Below are 21,443 nucleotides of genomic sequence, written 5' to 3'. Positions count from 1 at the left end.
CAGTGTGGGCGGTGTGTGGAGCACACTCCGCTACTGGTGATGAGCCGGGGAGGTTGTTGGAAATGCTTTGTGGACATAATGGGCCTCATTACGACCCAGGCGGTAAGTTACCGCCTGGGCCGTGACTTTACCACCATGGCGTAAACTACGTTTACGCCATGGTGGTTGGCGGACTTACCGCCCCATTCCGAGGTCGGCGGGGCGGTAAGTCCCCAATCCCCATTTACCCTTCCCCATTCCCATTTTTGCCCCATAGGGCATAATGGGAGTGGGGAAGGCGTTAATTACGCCACCGTAAATTACGGTGGCGTAATTAACTCCATGGTCCCTTAGCGCCATGGATTTTAACACCTGCTAAAAGCAGGTGTTAAAAGCGCCATGGCGCTAAGGGACCTCGTAGTTGGCGGTAAGGGGTCGGCGCAGCTAACGCTGGCGTTAACCCCTTACCGCCAGGGTCGTAATGAGGCCCAATGTGTTAAAATGTATCACAAATCCTGATTTGAGGTCAAGTAAGTATCGGCAGTCAGAAAGTGATGTGCCACTACGGGAGATACACCCTTAAGCCCTTGTGCAAGTCTTTTCTGCGGTATCAAGATAAAATACTCAAGTATGGCACAAAATGAACTTGCAATACAGAGGAGAAAAAATGGCAAAGCCATGGTCCCGGGAGGGCAGTCTTTCCAAATATGTACTGCAACTGATGTCTACATATTTACATGCCACCTATAAGGGGAAACAATTTGAGTAAATGGTTGGCCATATTAGAACTCAGGAAAATGTTTGAGGACATGGAAGGTGACCCGTCCAAGAAGGAGTCGATGCTAAACCAGCAGGATGCAGGGGGCGAAGCATCCACAGCACCTCCTCCTCCTCCTCAAACCATAGACCCTACATCAGGATGTGAAGGATTTTACCCCTTGAAGGAACTAAAAGCAGCGGCAGGGTACACCAATCCTGTTAATGCACCACCCACGTACAGCAGCGAGGACGCGCTTAGTTGCTCGAAGCAAGCTAGCAAAAGGATAGGTGCTCTAAGCGATTAATGTAAGGAGTGCAGTGAATTACAGCAAAATTGATGAACAACAATAAAGGGGCACCAGAATGCAGCAGGGATCGCAAAGTAACGGTGTAATTGAATGAGTGGAGAGGGCCAAAAAAATTCTCAAACTAGACAAAAGGAATACAGACGACCATACAAGCAGAGAAGAGGAAGCTCAGCGGTGCAAGAAACAGGAGGAAGAAAGTAGAGAATAGGCAGAGATAAGGGAGGAATTGGAGAGAAGAGAAAGTGAAGAGAAAGAGGAACAAGAGCAACTGAGAAGGGAAAAGGAGAAGGAAGAAGAGAAAGAAAAGGAGAGAGCGAGAGAGGAAAAGGCAGAAGGAGATTGAGGAAGAGATGAGAAGAAAGGCAGAAGAAGAAAGGGAGAGGCAGTCCAGGTGAAAAGGGAGAAGAGAAAGTTAGAAATCGAGGGCCTTTCTAAGGAGAGTTGGTGTAAAGAGGAAAAAGAAAGGGATAGAAGACAGGAACGGAAAAGGAGGAGAGAAAAACGCATCAAAGAGGTAGCAGTTATTATGATAAGACCAACACGTTTAAACGACTAAGAGGAAGAGAGAATACGGAGGAGAACGGGACACTGTATAGGAGCAGGAGGGATAGCATCTCAGCTTCAAAGCTAAGTAGGAGTGTAGCAGGGTCTCCATTGAGGGGAGAGAGCAATTCATTGGACAGAATGACGGGTAAGCAGCATGAGAAACACCCGAAAAGGAGACTTAATTTCGAAGATGAGGGAGACGAGGGCAGCGATTATAGTGGGGGAACTATGGATTTGGACGAAGACGCAAGGGGAAGTGACGATAACGAACCGAGAAGGCCAAGCTGCCCAGCCAGGGAAGTAAGCCCTGAGAGGGTGACATGATGGAAAGTAGAGGGAAACATTAGGAAAAGTGTGCTAGGATCCGATGGACACCTTGAACATCCCAAGGGTAGACTGCATAGTGCAGATGAATTACCTCCATATTCACAGAGGCTAAGAGCCTTACCCGGATGGAAAAGAGCAGGTATGACAAGAGCGTTCACTGTTACCAAAGACATGGGGAGGTATGACAGGGGAATTGGCCTGACACAGTTCCTGTTACTAGAAAAGGGTGGCGGATGACCACAGTATATACCTTGGCAACAGATGGACCAGGGTAATTTGAGGTACAAGCTGCCTCATTGACCGCAGGAGCAGGGAAATGGATATATGAGCTAGAAAGACTGATAGCAGGGACGGCATTATTAGTGGGAGACAGGAAGAGCTTGCTTTCAGCCATTCTTGGGGAGGTAGCTAATGATGTGTGGAAATGGGCAGGATATCCCAGATTGACAGCACAGAATACGGCACGCAATTGTGCACCATTTAACAACTTCAGAGCAGTCGTATGGCACACTTGAGAGTACAGTATTTAGACACATCCGACATAAGTGCGATTATTTCATGCAAAATGCGTAAGAATGAAGACCCACTTCAGTACATTCAGGAGATACAAGAGCATTGGCGTCTTGAGATGAGAGAAGCTTGCGATAAAACTGTGGGATTATTTTATCACATATTCAGGCAAGGGCTACCAGAACAGGTACAGAAACAGATGAAGAAATTGGTGGCAATGGAAGCAAAACCATGATCAGAAATTCCGTTGACTATAGTGCATTATTGTCGCTTAATGCAAGAGAACGCGTGTAATAAATGCGAGGAAAGGAAAAAGAAAGAGGCAAAATTAGTACATAGGAAAAGTATACAATATAAGGGGCTATGTTGACAAGTGGAGAGGGAGCAGTTATTCAAAGCACACGGAACCAACCACAGATGGCAGGAGGATGTTTTGTGGCAAGAGGAGATACTAGTCAGTGGTCATGGGGAAGATGGATGCCCCGAGGAAGAGGGTTTATATATCCCACGCAGCGGGGTGGAGACAGGTTCAGTGCCGGACAGCCTAGACCCTTAGGGGGTCCGCTGCATTGCCAGACATGCGGTAGAGTAGGCCACATGGTGAGACAGTGCATAACTTTAGGTGGAATGCAGCAAGTTGGAGGGGCGACATACCAATTGATATACCAGACTGAACAGTATGACTATTATGCCCAAGATCACACATAGAAGCAGTCATATGTGCCGCAAATGGCACCATTGCAACAGACACCGAGACAATCACAAAAGCCTATGGGATACATATCACAGACACAGTGGTACACACAGCCACCACAGACACCAGTACAGCAGAATGCCGTAGACACAAGTCACACGGACTCTACAATATAAACTCCGGTACGGAAATTAGGGGAAGCGACAGTGGTAGGGTGCGACCCCTTCATGGGGACAGGAATGACAATGTACCCATAATAGGACAGCCAAGAGACAGATCTGATGTGTTCAATCCTATCTGTTACACCTGACCCAAATGAGGAAGTACGTGTAGGGGTGACCATAGGTGACAAAACATTTTCTTTTCTCGTGGATACGTGGGCAACTCGATCCTGTATTAGAGAGGGGAGATACCCAATGTCACACATCGCCATGAATGTGCAGGGATTCTCTGGGGCTACAGATTTGGTTCCCTTTACCGACAAGCTTCCAATTTCTTTAAGAGAACACACCTTACCATGCCACTATTGGATTCCCTCCAGACACTAGTCAACATAATGAGTAGGGTCATGATGAGCCGATTCAACATGACCATTTCATTCACCGAGCAACGGATAGTGTGCTCAACCCCAGGAATTCACTATATGAATGCACAGGAATTTATTCAGGCATGTTGCGGTCAGACTGTACATAGGGGGGTGCCAGTGAACTATGAGTTATTTCAATATGGAGTGGAAGTACTATTGGCATGGTTTCCAGGAATACAAGGTAGAGTTTCTATTTAGACCAGAGATCCCCTTAGATGAAAAGGAGGGACAAGTGTTCCCACTAGAACTAGAAACGGTTATAGTGAGATGAGAGAGTAGTGCTACACAGGACCGAGGACCCAGGATGGGCATGGAGAAAAGTAAACACAGTAGGAGAAAGGCACAGGCACTTGTGGATAGGTGCATTATAAATGTCATATCATATCACAGACTGACTTGACAGATGAAGAATTGTTCGAGATGACTATTCGGACCTCGAAACAGTATTCCATATGAGCCTTACAAACTGAATGAGAATCCTTTACAGTCAGGTGCCACAGATAATGGCCCTATTGAAGAAGATGCAAGCACCATTTCTTGAGGAAGATTTGAAGCGAGTGTCAAGAGTTTTATGGACCAACAGCCCATATGATATGGGCCTGTTGAAGAAAATAGGAGCTGTTAAAATCAAGCTCAAGCCACAGGCAATCTCACCTGGGGCAAAACAATATCCCTTGTCATGGCAGGCAGACAAAAGCATCTTTGAGACAATCTCTGCATTAGTACAACAAGGCATTTTGGTACCATCTGAATCACAGTGTAACACAGTGGTGTACCCTTTGAAGAAGGCAACAGAGGGATCATGGTATTTTGTGCAGGATCTGCATCCTTTGAACCATATTCTTGAGGCAGAGTTTCCGCTAGTTCCCAACCCAGCGACAATACTATGTAGCATTCCTCCGGCAGCTACCCATTTCACAGCGATAGATTTGAAGAATGCCTTCTTTTCTATTCCACTACATGGAGAATCACAGGGCCTGACATTGTTTCTATATAACAACACCAAGTGGAAACACACAAGACTTCCTCGAGGGTACTGCAAATCACTCTCCATATTCAACAGGGTACTCCAAATTGACGTAGGGAACATACATTTGGACAGCTCAATTATTCAGTATGTAGACAACATCTTGATTTGTAACAAGTCCAAAGGACAGTGCAGGGAGGACTACATGCAATTACTGACTGTCAGCAGAAAAGGGTTACAAGGTGGACAAGGCGAAGCTGCAATATTTCCAGAGCAAGGTTATGTACATCAGACAGATGATATCACAAGAAGGTAGGACGGTAACCCCAGAAAGAGCAGAGGCAATTTTCAGGGCACACCTGCCGCGGACTGTAAGAGAGATGCAGCAATTTTTCAGCCTCAGTAATTACTGCAGAGCCTGTGTGTTTGACTACAGTACATATACGAGACCCCTTCTAAGCGGGCTCCAGGAAGCGCAGATAGGGGACAGTAGCCTGACATGGACACAAGAGATGACAGAAGCACTTGAGGAACTGAAAGGGGCAATATGTACAGCCCCAGTTTAGGGTTTCCCGATTATCACGAGGAGTTCTATTTGTTCTCACACTCCGATGGAGCAGTGATGTCTGCAGTGCTCACACAGAAAATGACCTTAGGACACAAACCAATAGCTTACTACAGTGGGCGATTAGACCCAGTAATGAGAGGACATTACCCATGCGAACAAGCATTGGCAGCAGCTACATCTGCAGTAGAGAAGTCGGCAAGTGTCACATTGGCCTGTAGCACCACGCTTTACGTGGAACATGCCCTTTTTGCCGTCCTCAAAAAACCGCAAAGCACGTTGACTACACAGAGAGCGTCAGGGTATAAACTAATCATTTTGAATCCAGCAATAAAAGTAGTAAGGTGCAGAATTTGAAATCCAGTGACATTTATAGCAGAACCAGTAGAGGAAGTAGACTATGCACATGACTGAGCTACATACACAGTATCCTATGATGATATCCCTAGGGTAGGAGAAAAAGCACTCAAAGGAGGATAGATACTCTTCATTGATGTGTCATCAGCCATCGATCTGATGATGGGAGAAAGGCATACTAGGACAGCAGTGATAAAGATAAAACCAAGTGGAACAGTAGAAGTAGTAGCAAGCGCGAGATTGCCTTCACATTTTTCAGCACAAGCAGCAGAACTAGTGGCTCTCATCATAGCATTAGAAGAGCATAAGGAGGAGGAGATCACTGTGTACTCCTATTCCGCCTACGTGATGTCAACAGTACACTAAGGACTGTTACATTGGAAAAGGAGGGGCTATCGACGTGCTGATGGCACACCAGTGCAGCACGCGCCCCTACTGGCCAGACTCATAGATGCACTACAACTCCCATAAGCCATAGCGTTCGTGAAGTGCCAGGCACACACAAGGGGGGAGGATGCGATCTCCTGCGGCAATGAAGCTGCAGACACTGAAGCAAAGCGAGCAGCATATTTTACAGAAATAAGGGAGTTTGACACTCCATCCAAAACACAAATGTGTGTTTGTAACCTAATGCTGAAAGATACAGTTCATTGCCTGTTACCCAAATAGTAGAGTTCCAAGGGTGAGCACCAATAGAAGAGAAGGAATTATGGGTGAAGAGAGGATGTTCAATATCCCCTACAGATGCACAGTGGAGACAGAAGAGCACAGGGAAACCAGTACTTCCTGCAACATTGTTGCAGTTTGTGCTAATGCAGCTGCACTATCCCACTCACCTTAGCAAGGATGTCCCTGCTGCACACATTGGAGAAGACTGGTTCCATTCCAACTTAGTAGAATTTGTCACCACATTTATGGATGCATCGTATGTCAAAAGTATGATGAGGGCACATTTTGCGCGTAGTGTGAGGAGCAAAACCGCACCCTATTGGGCCTTTTCAACATCTCCACGTAGATTATGTGGATATGATCCAAGTCTGCCAAGGGTACCACTACATGATTGTGGTTGTATGCCCTTTGTCTCACTGGATCAAATCTGGTCCATGATCACCCCCCGATGCCTTGCCTGCGGCTAAATTCCTTGTCAGAGAGGTGCTCCCACGATGAGGGGTATGCAAGGTATTGTGTTCAGACAGTGGACCTCAGTTCGTAAACCAGATTTTTGAGTACCTCACAACCCTGCTGAGGATTACACATAAGTTTTCCTGTGCTTATCATCCGCAAGTGAACAGGGTTTATGAACGCCTCAATGGCTTGCTCCCAAAAGAAATTGCAAAAATAAAAGCAACGTCAAAAAAGGGATGGCCTACCCTTAGCTGTGTTTGCATTGTGCAATAAATCCGGACCAGACCACCATTTAACCCCATATGAGGTGGTGACAGGATGATGCATGCGACTCCCAATTGCTCCTTCTACTAGAGCTCTGACAGATGCCCAGGGTACATTCACTGTCCTAGGTGATGAAATGCGTGACTATGTTACTTCAATGATGGTTAGTGCTTCTTTTATCCCTCAATAGCTCCAGTTGTCCTGGGGGGGGCGAGGAAAATAATGCCCAACTAACATACTTTTAACTGCTTAAGCAACCACTACCCTATCCTGGCGACCAGGTATTGCTAAGAAACTTTGTCTGCACCTGGCTTAAGCCCTTATTCGGAGGCCCCTATGTAGTAGAGCATGCAATGGACCAGGCCGTGAAGCTTGCTGATAAAATGGCCTAGCACTTTATTGGAGACGTCAAGCCCTGCAGCGGTGAGACCCCCTCGGCCCAACTCAGAGACTATCAAAGGCAAGAAGAACAACAAGAGCAAGAAACCCCAAATTGCATGCAAACAAGATCATAGATTAGAGTTGGACAAGAGCAAAATGAAGAGCTAGAGTAGTTACACTGTCATTCTCCTACAATAGGTTTTCTTCGTGAAAGTATGGACTAACTACTGGCAAATAATTTTACACCTGCACACATTCAAAGACACGTTTTTCTTCTTTACTTGGCACACACCTACCCAGCATTAACACAAGGTGATACACCTGTCATTACGCTACTTAGCAGTGTCAAAATTTGATTCATTCGGGAACAATTGTTTCTTGCAGTATTGGCTCAAGATTACCATAGAAGAGCTTGACTAGCATAACACAGCAATGATGTTGTATGTTAAAAAATGTTTTAATGTTTTCATGGATGCTATGGACAGTACAAACGATGCACAGCGGTACAGAACAGGAAGCTACTGCAAGGTTTATTGTGTTGATATTTTTTGCATTCTTCTGTCTCTACCTCCTCACTCTCACTGCACTATAAAATATTGTGTTGTCTGATGCACAACCCCTATCCCTGCCATCACGGAACCATATCTGGTAAAAAGAGTAGCCGTGCCAGAGAATTAAAAAGACTCAGGCATAGGGCGTATATAGATTGTGAACACGTAAATGCTTGCCTTGCTGACTCAGCCAATGTATCTAAAGTGTGACCAAGGAGGGGTTGGTGACAACGAAGGAGAGCCACTATGTCTGCTCTCTCATCCCCTATGCCATGAGTGCTTCCAGAACATTCATAGCTCCAGAAATTCCAGCAGCTAGAGCACAATGCCTTATGCGTTTAGCCCTCTGCACTACAAGGGGTTGATTTCAAGGGAGATGGGCCACATTGATATGGATGTCCTGTATGAAGACAGTTACATCCAGACTCAAGAAATGGTAGACTACTGGAGCACCAACAAGGCTATAGAATACATTTCTGACAAACCAAACAAGGGGAAGCTAGAATAGTGACACAAAAGGAATTACAATGCCCAAGGACAGGACAAACATAGATAGCAGGGACTCCAGGATGCTGGGATAGACCTCAACTGCTAGTATATGGGCGGATATTCACAGGAGAAGGATGGAAAGAAGAGATGGTAGGGAGTAAAGCACATGCACTCCTGACCGTTCCAGTTGAAGTGGTAAGAAAGAAAATTACAGTTGTCTCAAGGAGTGGGCAGCAAGTGCAAAATTGCTTACTTGGGTTGGAGAATGAAGCAGTCCCTACACCAATCATACCACTTGAAAGTGCTTCCTTATGCTTGCAGAATGATGGTCCAGTGAAGGTTGGAGAGAACAAAGGACGCAAGCACATATCAAAGATAGCATGGATGAAGGTTGGATCTGCAGTACTGATGGACCACTATTGGGCCTGTGGATCCAATGCATGCATGAAATTACCACCCAACTGTGGAGGGATATGCTCAATAATACAATTGAAAACACCAGAATTGGTAGTGCCTCAGAAAGACAAACAAGAAGATGGATTCCCCAAAATGAATACACACCAGAGGGAGAAGAGGTCTGCAGATCTAGAGAGCAAAAAGAGGGAACTATGTGTCATCAAAATGGAAGACACACTGCATGCGATACCACAAGAGCACAGACTATTCGGCAGAACTGAAATGTTCTTTGCATGAGTAGTTCCAGGAGCCAAGACCAATGTTAACTCCAAGTGGTTGCAGATCACAAGATGGAAACTGTTGCAGAAGATAAACTTGACTGTCATGGGGTTTAACAACACCAAGGAAGAGCTGAGAGTCGTCAGATTGATGACCTTACAGAACAGCTATATTTTGGATCTACTCACAGCTATGGAAGGAGCCGTTTTGTCCCAAGATTTGGCCTTGCTGTTGCATGTATGGGCCTTCTGACGATGAAGAGAATGGGACACTTACCAAGGTGATCACACAATTATCAGACTTGCACGCAAAGATGGAAGCAGGGACAAACCCGATAGAGAAAGATGGAGACTGGCTGTCATACACCTTTTCCTGGATACCATCTTGGATGGCGAACGGACTGAAGGTGCTGATAGCAGCTTTAGTAGTAGTTGTATTCGCCTTCTGTGTTATCAATAACACAATGCACAAAGACCACTAAAAAGACAATAGGGATGAAAATATTGCTGGACGTAAACACAAAAGTGGACGGAGAAACACAGACTCTGGGTGTATTTCAATCACATTTGAAGCAGTGTCCTCTCTTCTAGGTTCAAGGTTCTCCTTTCCCCCAGATCCGCGCAACTATTGGGGAAAGTGTGTGTGGTGTGAACCCAACAGAGATTGCTGTTATATGACCTGGAGTTTAGACGAACAAGTAACATGTGCCAGACACCTAGGAAGGGTGGTGAAGGTATGGATTGCAAAGCTGTACATAACCAGAGAGAAAGATATGGGGAGTGTAGTGGACATGATGACAAGAGGGGGTTTGAAGAGAGGGACCTAAACATAGCCCTCGTTACACCCATCCCGCTCTCAGCCCGTTGACAGAGAAACAAGAGATGTACATCACTTGTGGCGCCCTCCTCTCCTTCATCGTTGATGTATCCTAGGTGTGAGTGAGACGTTACTCGCTCAGACAGCCATTCAGACCCTACCCAGATGCCGTCATAGAGGAGACTAGCCTGCAATCAAGTTGACTGACCACAGCTACAAGGAGCAGATGACATCACAACTGACATCATGACATAGATACTTTAGACATGAAGCACATATACGCATCCATGCATGAAGCTACGCAGACCTTTTAGTTTATTGCAGGTAGACACAAAGGATATGCTTATGACTCACATAGCTAGAGGACTGACACACAAATACTCTTTTGCTGAGCACAAAACCACAAGACACACAAGAATACATATGAACAGCTTGCTGACGCTTAACGCAACGAACATGGATAGCCACGCAAATCAAAATGGAAGCCACTGGTACATTGGAGTGAATGGGAGAAGCTTTGAGAGTTTGAGATGCAGAGAAAGCTGACAGGCTGATTCAGTTGAGACTGGCAGGACCGGCTTCCAGTACAGTGACTGTTCACAGAGAGCCAAAGACACAGAGAGAAGGTTTTCAGATAAGCAGAAAAAACAGAGCACCTGCAAGAATCCCAAGCTAAAATCCTCATAATTACACGCAGGAGGGCTCCATTTCTTGGTCCTCACACACGTGACTTGCAACTGCCAGACAGTGTCTAATCATTCAGGATAGATAGGAATGCATGTTTCCATAGAGCTGAAGGCAGTGGGATACAAATGTAACACAGGTTCAAAGGCAAATGTTCTGTCTCATGGCCTAGGAGATCAGAGAAAGTAATTTTTGGGAACACATAGCACCTTCGGGGTCGTTCCCACTACCTTGAGTTGTTGCACTCGGCCTGGTGTCCGTCCAAGGCTGAGAAGACCCCTTTTGTCCAAGTCCTGTTTGCCATTCATGCTAAGCATACACTATGTTGCATTGGCCAAGTACTTTTCACTAACCTGTAACTCTACATTTGATACTTCTAGAGGTGTTCATGGGAGGAGCCACCAGATATGGTTTACCCAATAAGTATACTAATTATAATTGTAATTGTTCTTTTATAATGAGCTTAATACCAGAGATTGGTTTCTAAGTGTGAGATCAGGATTCAAACGTGTGTTGTGCTGCGTTGTCTTGCTTCCAAGCCAAACGTGTTGCCCTTGAGCTATCCCGCCTCACTTCGATACATCTAATCCAATTATAGAACCTATATGTAGTTCACTTCACTAACCAATCCCGTCCCGGGATGTAACCACATTTTGTGATGTAACACACCAACAAAACCAGCTGACAATCCCCTAGACACTGAGAGCGTGTGGAGAATGTTACGTTGTTCATGCTGCAATCCCTGTAATTTGAATGCGCAATAAAGACAGTTGACCTTTGTCTTGTGGCTGGGTCTTCCGTTCTTGGTGCAGGGGATTTCCAGGGTTCAGTTCCCCTTTCATGTAAATTGGTAGGCTGACCACCATTACACCTGTATCTCCACTCCCACCCCGGACTCAGATGGATGGGTGCCACGTAGTGCTTTTTAAAGTTTTTCAATGTTCATATTGTGGTGGACCATGCCGAAGGGTGATTTGGTGTTTTTGGTTATTGTTTTATCGCTCAATGAGAATCCACTCTGATCTGCAGAGTCTTAGTGTCCCTTTTGTATTTGAAAGTGACATTTGGACATATCACTCTTTTGTCCTCAAAATTGCAATTTTATCGTCACATCTCACCACTATTTTAGCCCCAAATTCTATGGCATGGCACAAAGACTTCCTATTATACTTATCTGTCTTTCTTTAATGGCTCCAAACAGCAGTAAGAATTATAATAGAAGAAAACTACATATCCCATAACCCCCTCCCTGTCATGTGATGGTAATGATCAGTCCCCTAACATGTGACCCTGTTAAAGGCCCGTGCCCCCAAAGCATGTCCACTTTTCTTACTGCCCCCAACAGATGAGTATTCCCTTTTTAGCTGTTAAGTTGCATGCAGATTGGTTCTTGTTTTTGGTATCCCTGCAGGGTTGTTAATCTTTCCACTGTGTGTACTGGTTCTCCCAGAATTTATGTGTATGAGAAGTAGAAGTCGTTCTTGATTTTTCAGTGAGCATGGCATTGTGAAAGGATCCCCTTTGGAAGACATGCACTGCTGTAGTAGCGTGCAGGGTTTGACTAAGGAAAGGACCCAAGAAGAACGTGCATGCACACACACTCGCCCAGTTCCTGTTTCTTGGACTGTTTCTTTGTTTAAGAGGCTGAGTGCTCCAGGGATTTCATGCAGCAGGGAGTTTCTGTGTGTGGCTATTGTTTGTTTAGGTATCCCTTTTCTGATGACCCAAGGGATCTGGTGCGATTCACAATGGCAGGGGAACTGATGGATAGGCAACCCCTTGCTCAGTTTATCTCATAGGAGGAGGAGGAGCCTGTCTTGGAAATTAAGCTTTTTAGGGGCAAGTTGTTTCTCTTGTGAACACCTCCCTTTCACATGCTATGGCTAGAGCCTTAGATTCTAGATTACCTGCCCTGGCTCACTCTATCTAATCCAGGATATCTCAGGCTCTGACCTCTTGGAATCCCAGTGATGCCCACCCAGGTAGTCAGGTTGCAGGAGCCAGGGATGGCAATGTGGGGTATAGTCCTTTCCATGATAAAGCCCCTATCAAATTGAAACACCTAGAACAGGCAAGCTCTGGTGATGGGAGGAGCAGTTTTAGGGGGTAGGCAGGCTTGGTAATCTTTCCAGGATAGGCCCTGCAATACCTTGGGACCATTGATAAAATATTAGATTTAGTAGAAGAAGCCAAGGCGTGAGAGTCTACTCTAGAGCCCCTGGATATTACGAATTGGGCCTAATGGGTGTTTTTTTGGGCAGGGATGCAAAGGCTTCATGTATGCAGTAGAGGAGGAAGGGCACCTTATTAAGACCAGCTCCAAATAAGTGAGTTTTGCAGAAGCCAAATGTGTGGAAGTCACTGACCTTCATTGTTTGGAAATTATTTTGTCAGAGAGCTTGTGAAATATGTTGACATTGTCACCTCTCTGGAAAAGGCTCAGTCTTCTTTGAAGGAGATTGTTTCCCCACGGGTGTCCACCGGGGTTGGCCGTAGTTCCCATTCCTCAGGTCCCTTCTGCCAGAAGAAGCTCAACCTACTCCACAGGGACCTATACAGTATTTCTGTCCCCAGTCATCTCAAGGGGACATGCCCTATGGATTAAGAGGTGGCCAAGGCAGAGCCCCCGTCTAGCAGGGGAGGTTACCTACTCCCCTATGGAGGTTCCAGTTGGGGGCAATTGATGTTCTTTACACAAAATGTGTGTCTTGTTTCTCAAGACCCTGTGGTTCTTCAAAGCAAGATGGGCTTCAGATTGATGTTATCACAGCCTCCTCATTGGAACTTTCCAAGGACTGTGGTGTTTTTATGCAGAGAGAATCACCAGTTGCTCGACCAGGGGAAACAGGAGCTCTTGAAAAAGAAGGAAGTGGAGAGGGCTGCATGACAGGTGGAGTTCTCATGAACAATATATTTCCACTATAAAAGAAGGAGAAGGGGTTTTGTACTGTCATCAACCTCTTCGGGAGTTAAATTTCTTTGTGGTGTGTCATGACTTCAGACAGAGAGGATTTCCACGTTGAAAGACGAATTGAGGCCAGGAGATCCTCTCATGAGGTTGGATCCCAAGGACGCATATCTCACAGTCCCAATTTCCATGCCTCTCAGGCAATTCTCGCACTTTCTGTGGGAAGGGAAATATTACCAGTTTTCTGTGATTCCCTTTGTTCTTTCTTCAGCCTCTTGGTGCTTCTCCAAATGACTTAGACCAGTAGCAGAGTTCCTCAAGTTAATCGTTTATTTGGATGACAACCTGATATTGATCAAATCCATTCCAGTTGTGTGCTGCCATATCCTGAGACAGTGAATTGGCTTCAGTTCCTAGAGTTCATCAGAAATGTTCACAAATCATAGCTGACTTCATCAGGCTATGCAGTTTCTGGGCTTTGTGATAGACTGTAGGTCAGCGACCCTGCACTTGCCGCAGAAATTGTTGCTTTTCAGAATGGTACTGTGGCTGACCTATCTCTTCTAAGAATTTTGCCAGATTAATATGCTCACTCTCGCCTTCCACCTACGCATTGTTTCCAGGCCATCTTTATAACAGGAGTCTTCAAAAGCAAAAAATTCAGGCTCTACGTCAGACTCTAGGTTACTCACGCTGGGTCCTGTTTTCTGTTGAGGCAAGAGAAGATTGGCTTTTGTGGATAGTGCACAAGAAAGCTTGCAAAGGAAGGGCCGTTTTCGCTACTTCCTCCAATCGTGTATTAGAATCTGATGCAAGTCAGAGGGAATGGAGCATCAGGTGTGGCGCAACGTTGACTGGAGGGGCTGTGGTTTCCAGAGTAGTCGTCATGGCACCTAAACTGTTTGAATAGGCTTGCCACTCTTTTTATGGTCAGGTGCTTCACAGGCAGGGTCTCCCATTGTGTGGCCCATCTTCTGATGGATAACAGCGCAGTAGTACACTATGTCAACAAGCTAAGGAGGGCTCACTCTCAATCCCTGTTAGACCAGGTAGTACATTTTGGGGACTTTCTTTGGGGTTTTGCATTAAGGTTTTGGGGTTCCTCAACCTGGAAGCTGACACGTGCTCTCGACAGTGGTTGGATAGGAGCAACTCATAGTTCCATCGCTCCTTGTTCAGCTGTGTTCAGGAGTTTTCTGGGCCTTTCCATCTGGATCTTATTGCGTTCTGCCTCAATACCCATTTCCCGATCTTTTCAGTTGGGCACCATATCCGTTTGCTCAGATAACAGATGCATATTTCAACTTCTCCATGTTTGATTAGGGCCTATGACTGTGCCTCGGGTGTGTGCGCTCGCTGGTGCATACTAAGGAGTTTGGATCCCTTTCAGGCAGAATTTTCGCTGGTTTTAGTTTTTTGGCAGGTTTAACCCCAGTGCTTTCGTACTATACTGTTAATACTTACTATTCTGCTATTTCAGCCAGGCATGCAGCGGGGAAAGGATTCCCTTTGTAGGAAAACCTGCCTGTTTGTAGATTGTTGAAGGGCATGAGGCTTTCTCATTCTCCTCTTTTTTCCAAGTATTCCTGTGTTTGAGATATGAATCAGTTTGTCAAGAGGAGATGAATACGTCATTCATGGCGTTGGCCCCTACCCCGCCCCCATATAGTAAGAGCGAGAAGGATACGTCATTCATGGCATCTACCCCTCCTCCGCCTCCATACCGCAAGTCCACAGGGGAGAGAGGGGCACAATAAAAGCTTTTAACTCAAGCCCAATCAGCACCCTGCCATGATGGCGCCAATCTGGAATCTGCACCATTGTAGGGAAAAAGCAGGAAAGGGGCACTAACGATCCGTTCTGGGGGCATATATCAAGGAACTCATGTGCTATAATAACAAAGAGGTTCTAAGAAATCGAGCAGCTGGATCTGGACACTGGCCTTATGACCACCACTGAGGGGGATGCATCAGAATGGTAATATATTGCAAACCCAGCATGAAAAGTGTGAGGGGTCAGTAAAGTGCGACTCACGACTGTGCTTAGTATTCTCAGGAATTGACATTTTATTATACAAAAAAAAATATAAAATAAACCCTAACTTACCTACTGTACTAGGGGATTCCCTACTTCTCCTAAAATCTATGGGGAAACCTCCTAGCTTTCACAAAATTAACCCTCACACTAAACATTATAAACATTATAATGTACATAGACAAAGCAATTATAAAAGGTTACCAAACACCCAGTGTCTTGGAAGACTCCTAGTGGTCCTGGGTAGATCCTGCTCCCCAGGTATGTCCCAAAGTCAATTTCCTCCAAGGAACAACAATCTCTTAACCAAAGTCTTGAAAGGTTCCAAAAAAACAAATGTTCAAACAAATAAAAATCCACTGGCACTTTTATAGAGTTTACTCTATGGGTTTGGGTGATACTTGTTCTTGCTTCTTCTTCAACAACTTCTACGACTTCTGCTTCAGCATTTAATATGTTGCAAGATGTGGACTTCTTACTGAAAACGAAATCAGGCACACGTGATTTTATGGTACTTATAAACTGCCACTTCAAAGAGAGACGGGTTCCCACCTTTCGGTCAGCATTCAGCTTCCAAGGTATCTGGAAACTTTGCCTCACGCACGGTCTCTTTAAACAGTGCTTGCAACTCTTCGGGAAAGTCAGTTCTACTTCAATTAAGCTACCAGCCACATTCTCCATGTTAACAGGAGCCAGGTGACCACTCGGCAAAAAGGTATTTCTAATATTAGGGAAAAGAAAGACTTTCACTACACGCAAGTGTTTTACATAAGTGCGTGTGACATTTATCTTCTCCGAAAGACATGTATGCACAAGCATAATTAAAGCTGGTTACAGTTACGAGCAAGGTATTTCTGTTGTTCAGGAGTATGGAGCTTCCTTTTCTGACTCCTAATTACAGCGACTGCAGGCTGCTGCTGCTTCCCGGCTTGGTTTCCTCTCCTGCTACTGCTACTGACACTTTTGGGATCCACACCCCTCTGCTGCATGGGTGTCTCCGATCCGGCCTCATCAAGGGAGAGTCTTCTGCTCTCCAGTTCCCCTCAGCCAGTCTCTGGACACGGACCTTGGGAGATTGCACAACTTCAGCTCTGCATTCACAGCAATTAGGCGCACCTGGAAAGACTGCCTGTTGCTTCCAGTCCCTTCCAGTGCTGCCACAGCCAAATAGGGTTTGTGAGCACAGGACCAACTCAGAGCCTGCAGGTGAAATCTGCCCTTTCCCTGCTCCGGTGTCCCTTCTGTGTTCACACTTCCTTGTGATCTGCAAGCTTTGTGCTCTGCTACTTCTGCTTTTGCTGCTGCCGACGTTCCAGCTCCTGCTTCAGCTTCTTCATGCTACTCCTCCCTGCTGCAGCCTATTATGCCTCTCAGGGGAGCTAAATGGTTTCCGGTACTGACCCTAAAGACTAATTGCCTGACCTTGCCAGGAGCCAATAGGATTCCCTGCCTGATGCAGACTCCTGTATGCCTCTTTAGTCATATTCTTCTTCACAGTCCCTGAGGGATTCTGGGACTTGCAGTTTATTTGTGGAAAATGTAATTTCTCTTATTCTTTAAAAGGGTTTAAAATGGATTTTCTACCCATGGTATTATTAAGAGAGGAATTATTAGATTTAGCCATTTGAGAGACAGCAGGGTTAAGAAAGGTCACATATTCACGGTTCCAGCTGGCATACTTTTGGTATTGTGGGGGATATGGGTATTTAGGGGTATAAAGATTGGTTCCGTGGGCCCAACCGTATTCCTCTTCAAGGAAAAATACTGTTTCTCACCCTGCACAATCTCCCCATGTCCCTGGGCTCCACCCGAGTGATCCTCCTGCAGTGCACCACCCCCAGGATTGGGATCAGGAAGCATCTACCCTCTCACCGCCACCTGGGAGGAGACTACAGGCAGGGTTTTAGTGGGGGATCTGCAGGATTCTCCACAAAAAGCAAAGAGGTGATTGAAAGGAGTGGCTGCTGCCCCTGGCGAGGCTGGTCTTAGTGATGGCACCAGCAAAGGAAGTCTGCTTAGTGCATGTTGGTTAACATGCAGCATTAAACAAGTATACATAATATAAACGGGGGCAGTGGCTGGTGGCACCCCCAGGCTTTGGCCCATTTCAACTGAAATGATTGAAAGACCCTGACACTGCTTCTGCAGGCCGAACATGTGCTGGGTGCATTATCAACTCACTGAATTCATTAAAAAGAGGATTGCAGTGAGCTGCTTAGGGCAATTTTCAAGTCACCTTCATAACTATTTAGACAAAGGACAGGTAGGTTTTGCTGCAGCTGATTTGGTTGAGGGATAATTCATCAATTTATTTTCTTCATTTCTTGCTGTAAATATATGTGGGTGGTGGGTTTAGGTTAATAATTAACGTGGGAGGATTATGGGCGGCTGCAGTAGTATCCCCCCTCATATATTTGCAACAAAATCAAAAATATATTCAATGAAATTTCCCTAGACCGATTCTTTCAAGAAAATAATGTAGAACCCTTTGTCAATGAACAGCAACTCTTTGTTGCTTTGATGTGGAACGTACAAAATTGGTTGGTGCAAAATGGTTCCCAAATCTGATGTTTCGATGTGGAAGGAAGGAAGGAAGGAAGGAAGGAAGGAAGGAAGGAAGGAAGGAAGGAAGGAAGGAAGGAAGGAAGGAAGGAAGGAAGGAAGGAAGGAAGGAAGGAAGGAAGGAAGGAAGGAAGGAAGGAAGGAAGGAAGGAAGGAAGGAAGGAAGGAAGGAAGGAAGGAAGGAAGGAAGGAAGGAAGGAAGGAAGGAAGGAAGGAAGGAAGGAAGGAAGGAAGGAAGGAAGGAAGGAAGGGCCGGCTTACTTGTAACTGTGAACGTTGCTTACCATGATCACATGGCAGGCAGCGTGTACAATGAGCATGTTAAGCAGCGATTAATTTTACTTGTGAATGCTGCTTGCTCATGCACACCTGGTAAGCAGCTTTCACAGTGACAAGTAAACAATGCCTGACATGTGAGCATGGCAGGCAGCATGTGCAATGCATCCCTATGGGCTCCGTCGGCATTGTGCTGCTGCATAAAGCCAGCTGACCCCATAGGGATCTCCAGCATTTTCGTTGGCAAGAAAATCTATGTCGGCACAAATGCTCGAGCATTTGTATGGCAGAGGGGAAGGAATGTGGCAGAAATGCAAGTTGTGTTCCACCCCTCCTCTCCGCCATACAAATGAGTGAAAATATGGTGTGGGGTGACGTTATGTGAATGAAATGAGTAAATGCCTTACACAAGGCTTTTACGCCTGTCATTTACACTAAGCCACTTATTAAAATGAGCTTCTGTGTGTTGGAAAAGTGAGGATTAAAACAAAGGTGAAATTGCCTTTACTCCTTCCTTTTCCACCACATTAGTGGAAAGGTGTAAAGGCGGCCAACAAATCATGCTTTGCCGGCAGCATTTGCAAAGGCTGTGTAATCTGCCTGCTTTTACCCAGTATGGATTTCATGTGGATTCAATAGGATTCCATTGGATTGTCATGGTTTCGTCCAAAGTGACCGAATAAAAAATACTGAATACGTGATTTGACCGAATTTCAGCCATTCGAAAAATCTGACGCCAGAAAAGTTAGACCAAATCACGCATTCGGTGCTGGGGTGTGCGGGGGTGTCCCCCGCACCCTTGCTCACTATATTGTGAGCAAAGGCTGCGGGGGGGTGTCCCCTGCACCCTTGCTCACTATATTGCAGCTGTTCCAAAAAAAAAGGAAAGGGCCCTGCAGCGCTGCTGCCTGATCACGGAAGTGAAAGGGAACAGGCGTCGCAGGGACACAGCGAGATAGAATGTAAGGTAAGTAGGGGGTGGGGGTGTGGGTAGGGGTGTGTTGGGGGTGTGGTTAGGGGTATTGGTGGGAGTGTTGGTAGTGGTTTGGGCAAGTCAGTAATGTTCAGGGGAGAAAAAATAATCTTCGGTCTTTACTCCCTCGAACATTTCTGATTAGGTCTTTCAACCCCAAACCGATTACCCACCAGAAAATCCATGCTTGCAGCAAAGCACCCTGATTTGTGAGACAGAGCGGGAAATGGTGGTGGACACATTATGTCGGCCCCGCTTCCCAACTACTCAAACACATTTTGCAAAATGAGGCAGATCGAACTGACCTCCCGTCTTAATATAGAAACAATATTCCCAATTGCATTACACTAACAATGCTGCAAAGATGCCCAAAATGCGAATCCTTATAGTGAAAAGTTACCTCAGTTTAAAATTCTATATCAGCAAACACTCCCAAACAATTATACAGTAAGAAAAATCACGCTTTAGATAACACTCTTACCTGTGCAGTTTCTGTGATCCAACTTGTTTTCAAGGATATGGGACTGATGCATTGAGATCTGATTCTCAGAGATTTGAACTGGAGAAAAGGAGACCGTGCTGTGAGCATCTCTGATTTGCACCTGCTATCACATACCTTATTCACAAAGCCTGAAACCGCAGAAACTCTGGAAATCTGGAGTTACCTGGAGTATCTTTGAGAAGCTAATGTACAAATGTGATTTCCAAAATGTTGCTGATGGGAATCTCAGAGATGTTACAGGCATCCTCTGAATATCTGCATGCATCTCAGAGATGCTCCAGGCATCCCCAAAATGTCTGCAGACATCTCAGAGAAGCGAAGCTCTAGGCATCCTTCGAATGGCTGTGGGCATCTCAGAGATGCCTTGGCATCCCCAGAATGTCTCCAGGCATCCCGGATATGCTACAGGCATCCCCAGAATGTCTGCAGGCAACTCAGAGTTGCTCTATGCATCTTCCGAATGTCTGCAGGTATATCAGAGATACTCCAAGCATCCCCAGAATGTCTGCAGGCATCTCAGAGATGCTCCAGGCATCCCCAGAATGGCTGCACGCATCTAAGATATGCTCTAGGCCTCCCCTGAAAGTCGGCAGGCATATCAGAGGTACTCCAAGCACCCCCAGAATGTCTGCAGGCATATCAGAGATGCTCCAGGCATCATTTGAATGACTGCAAGCATCTCAGAGATGCTCTGGGCAACCCCAGAATGGCTGCAGGCATCTCAGAGATGCTCCAGGCTTTCCCAGAATGGCTGCAGATCCAGGCGCTGTGAATCAGTTATAAGGGCACAGCGGCTAATCTGAAATGCTCCCAGGCACTTTCTGCTTCACTCCTGTGCAGAGCTTTGGCAGTCAGGCCCAGGGTCTCCATATCCTGTATGCGCTGTGTGGCAAGGCCGCAAGAATACCTGGAACAAGGCGAGGCGAGGCGGGCAACAGGATCCACAGCAAATGGGTTATGAACATGCCTGTGTTCTCACTGCCGCTGTAATCTTCAGTTATTTCTTCCTTTTCTAGCATATGACTCTATTCACTGAAACATTATTAACCCCTTTTAACCTTTGCCCTGTTTGAAAGCGTGCGAGCCAATACAAATAATGTTTTCCAATTGTGCAGGGATCTAAAAAGAAAAAAGAAAGGAACATAATAACAGCCGGCTAAGTGTTGGGAGAGCTCTGCAGGCATGAGCAGGCGAGAGGATAAGTCATTGACTGCCAGAGGTCCTGTGCTTGTTGAAATTGAATGGAATGGCTCGGGGCAGCCCATTGCTTTCTGCCAGTACCCAAGCCCCCGCCATCAGACACATGCAGCCTTATGTTAAGTAGTATTGTGTGGCGGAAAAGCAAACGCAAAGGCCACGGCTGCCAGGGGCGCACCTTTGAGGTTTTGGGGTATCTGAGTTTTTCCCAACACTCTATGTTGTGTACGCAACTAAAAAAGAGAGCACGGCAATTATGCTAACCCCAGCATTGTCATGTTTTTTTAAAAAGGAAACAACAGCTTGGTTTTACGATGACTGTTGTGCCTTCCGATCCTTCGTGTTAATGCCCTCTGTTTGGGGGGTGCAGCTCAATCCCCATCACATGCCTTTTCATGACCCCTACCC

The sequence above is a fragment of the Ambystoma mexicanum genome, chromosome 6p, assembly GCF_040938575.1.
Source record: "Ambystoma mexicanum isolate Mex_15411 chromosome 6p, UKY_AmexF1_1, whole genome shotgun sequence".
NCBI classification, from domain to species: domain Eukaryota; kingdom Metazoa; phylum Chordata; class Amphibia; order Caudata; family Ambystomatidae; genus Ambystoma; species Ambystoma mexicanum.
Note: the sequence above shows the minus strand (reverse complement) of the source record.